The 4,043-nt window shown below is 44.6% G+C and overlaps 1 pseudogene; it reads left to right on the top strand.

Moving 5' to 3' along the window:
* The first annotated feature begins 613 nt into the window (after window positions 1–613).
* On the top strand, window positions 614–2,337 carry LOC122201825 (annotated as a pseudogene).
* Window positions 2,338–4,043: the final 1,706 nt, after the last annotated feature.

Here is a 4,043-nt window from a genome sequence, read left to right as displayed (position 1 = left end):
CAGCATCAGGTTGACCTTTTAAACTGAAAGTAAAGGGGAGAAGATTTGGAAAGATGCTGATGGAGGTGAAATCAAGCATCCTGGGGATAAAGGAGACTGGGTTTAGATAGCCCAATGTGCTGGGTTACCAGGAACCAGTATACCTGCCAGATTTTATAGTATATTGTAGACCTCCTCAGAATCTTGGGCTGGCCCCTCTGGCCCTTCTTAGCACACTAATGCAGTACTTCTGGGAGGATCCACCTACCATGTAACCTTTCTTCTTTGTCATGGAAGAACCTTTTGGCAGATGTGTGTATATAAAAGTGGTCTGCACTTTGCCCCTACACCAGTGTAAATATTATAAACATGACCATCTGGCTCATATCATTGATGACTCCAGGGCATACTGGACTCAGATTAGGAGGACAAGATAGTAAAATCTTCATCAAACCAACAGTGACATCTCCAAGAGATGGCTGAGGTGGGGTGGGGGGAGCTTAGGCCATTTTAAGCTCCATTTTGGGGAAAACTTCCCTTTAAAAAAGTTACCCACGTATTAAATGCAAATAGTTCTTAAGAATTGGGAATGTGAAGTGGATAGAATCGATTCAATGCGGTTCTGGACCAGGCTATGGAGCAGGTAAATAAGCTAAAAGAGAAGGGCAATAAGGCCCTGAGAGCTGGCAACATTGATGATACATTATAGTGCTGTTCTAAAGCAATTAAGTTAGATCCCCAGAACCACATGCTCTATAGCAATTGCTCAGTGGCCTATGCCAGAAAGCTTATGAGGATGGTTATAAAACCATTGACTTAAAGCCTGATGGAGGCAAGGGCTATTCACGAAAAGCAGCAGCTCTTGAATTCTTAAACCGATTTGAAGAAGCCAAGTGAACCTATAAAGAAGGTTGAGAACATTAAGCAAATAATCTCAGCTGAAAGAGGGCTTACAGAATATGGAGGCCCAGGTGGCAGAGAGGAGGTTCCATGAACCCTTTCAACATATCCAATCTGTATCAGAAGTTGGAGAGTGATCCCAGGACAAAGACAATGCTCACTGATCCTACCTACCAGGAAATGATAGAGCAGCTGTGAAACAAGCCATCTGACCTGGGCATGAAACTGCAAGATCCCCAGGTCATGAAGACTCTCAGTGTCCTCCTGGGAGTCGATCGGGACAGTATGGATGAGGAGGAGGAAGGTGCAATACCTCCACCATTACCTCCTCCCAAAAAGGATACCAAGCCAGAGCCAATGGAAGAAGATCTTCCAGAGAATAAGAAGCAGGCACTGAAAAAGAAGGAGTTGGGGAATGAGTCCTACAAGAAGAAAGACTTTGATACAGCCTTGAAGCACTACGACAGAGCCAGGGACCTGGACCCCACCAACAGGACTTACATGACCAATCAAGCATCTGTGTACTTCGAGAAGGGCGACTACAGTAAATGCCTAGAGCTTTGTGAGAAGGCCATCAAAGTGGAGTGAGAAAATCAAGAAGAATATCGACAGATTGCCAAAGCTTATGCTCGAGTTGGCAACGCCTACTTCAAAGAAGAAAAGTACAAGGATGCCACCCATTTCTATAACAAGTCTTTGGCAGAGCACTGAACCCCAGATGTGCTCAAGAAATGCCAACAGGCAGGAGTACTGGGGTGGCTCAGTCAGTTAAGCATCTGACTTGGGCTCAGGTCATGATCTCACGGTTTGTGAGTTCAAGCCCTGTGTTGTGCTCTGTGCTGACAGCTCAGAGCCTGGAGCCTGCTTCTGATCCTGTGTCTCCCTCTCTCTCTGCCCCTCCCTTGCTCGTACTCTGTCTCTCTCTCTCTCTCCCTCAAAAATAAATAAACATTAAAAAAAAAAAAAAGAAATGCCAACAAGCAGAGAAAGGAGCAAAGGTGACTGGCCTATAGAGGAGAAGAACAAAGGCAATGAATGTTTTCAGAAAGGGAGGATCCCCAGACTGTGAAGCATTATACAGAAGCCATCAAACGGAACCCAAGGGATTCCAAATTGTACAGCAATCAAGCTGCCTGCTACACCAAACTCCTGGAGTTTCAGCTAGTGCTCAGGGACTGTAAGGAATGTGTCCAGCTAGAGCCAACCTCCATCAAGTGTTTCACAGGGAAAGCATCTGCCCTAGAAAAGATGAAGAACTACAGGAAAACCGTGGATGTCTACCAGAAAACCTTAGAACTGGATGCCAACTGTAAGGAGGCTGCAGACAGTTACCAACACCGTATGATGGCCCAGCACAACTGACACCACATACCAGAGGTGCAGCAGGTAATGAGTGACCCCGCCATGCAGCTCATCCTGGAACAGATGCAGAAGGACCCCCAGGTACTCAGCACATAAAGAATCCTGTAACGCACAAAAGATCCGAGAGCTGGTGAATGTGTGGGTCTGATCACAATTCAGTGATGATTTGCCCATCATCCCTTTCCTTTGCCCACCTGTGAACAGAGGAGCTGGGGCCACAGTGAGCAGCACAGAACAGAGGGGAGAATAGGGGAAGGTGAACAACTTCTATTTATATAGACCTATGTGGAAGGTAGAGAGACTCTCACTCACGTTCCTCATATTGAGGCTGCCTCTGGGCCCTCCCAGCCCATGCATGGTCTCTCCTGTGGCCCTTGGGTTCCATGTTCCCTTCCCTACCCTCAGTCGCTGTCTTAGCTGCTCTCCCATAGTTGGTTATTTTTTATTTGGGACAGTTCGTATGTATGGGGAGGGGAGGGTGTTCTTCCGGACCTCAGGTCCCAACTATCTTCACATTGTTAACTCCACATGCCCTTCTCCAATAAAACAAGCCAGCCAGGCATGGTTGTAAAATTAAAAAAAAAGGGGGTGGGGGGAAAATGAAAATAGTTTTTAAAAATCAGATAAAGAATTCCAAAACCAGTTGTAGCAGTCATGCATACTTTGCCATGGCTCTTTTCCCCTCTGATATAGTAATGCCCCATTTGGTGGCTATCTCATCAATGCATGCATCCGTGTATGCAGATTGTGATGACTTGGAACTGTGCTGTCAGTAATGTGAACAAGAAATAAGTCTTTATTGTTTTAAGCCAGTAGTATTTGAGTGCCACCAAAGTATGACCAAATAACCCACCTTATCCTGACTGATAACAATCAGTATAAGTACATCAATGTAAGTCAATCACTAGGGTTCTGATTGCAGAGAGACCTGGTTTGAACCCTGGTTCTGCTGTCTGTTAGCTACATGCCTTGGGCAGGCTTCTGTACCTCTCTGAACTTCCATTTTTTTCTTAAGAAAATGCTGAGAATAATAACATTGGTGCAAGGTTGAATGGCTAAATACATATGAAATAGCATATGTTCTGCACATAGTAAGTGTTCAATAAATGGTAGCTATTATCATTATTGCCTTCAATCATTAACAATATTTTTAGCCCAATTTTTTTGAAGTTTATTTGTTTTGAGAGAGAGAGACTCAGAACATGTGTGTGTGTGTGTGTGTGTGTGTGTGTGTGTGTGTGTGTGAGAGAGAGAGAGAGAGAGAGAGAGAGAGAGAGAGAGAATCCCAAGCTGACTCTGCATTGTCAGTGCAGAGTGTGATAGCCTATTTTTTTTAAGGTTTATTTATTTATTTTGAGAGAGAGAGAGCACATGCACATGCGCATGTGAGTAGGGGCAGGGACAGAGAGAGAGAGGGAGAGAATCCAAAGCAGGCTCCATGTGTTTAGTGGGCAGAGCCCAGCATCAGGCTTGACCCCACCAGCCATGAGATCATGACCTGAGCTGAAATCAAGAGTCTAACATTTAACTGACTAAGCCACCCAGGCACCTTCTAGCCTACTAATCATAAGTATGCAGGCCATGCAAAGACAGGAGGAATGTGTGTGAGCCAGCATAGTTATTAAAGTAGATGGAATACTGCCTTTTAGAAAATACAAAAAGGGGTAAGTTCTTCAAGCTCTGTGGTGAAAATATGTACACATATGATTATTTTGTGATGGGGAGGGGGGTTATATTTGGTCTTTTAAAATAGTATCTTTGCTTGTTCACACTCCATTCACAGAACAAGCCCTCTTTACTAA

The sequence above is a fragment of the Panthera leo genome, chromosome D2 (genome assembly GCF_018350215.1).
Source record: "Panthera leo isolate Ple1 chromosome D2, P.leo_Ple1_pat1.1, whole genome shotgun sequence".
Taxonomy (NCBI): domain Eukaryota; kingdom Metazoa; phylum Chordata; class Mammalia; order Carnivora; family Felidae; genus Panthera; species Panthera leo.
The sequence above is the reverse complement of the archived record's forward strand: the minus strand, read 5'-3'. Positions and strand labels throughout refer to the sequence as shown.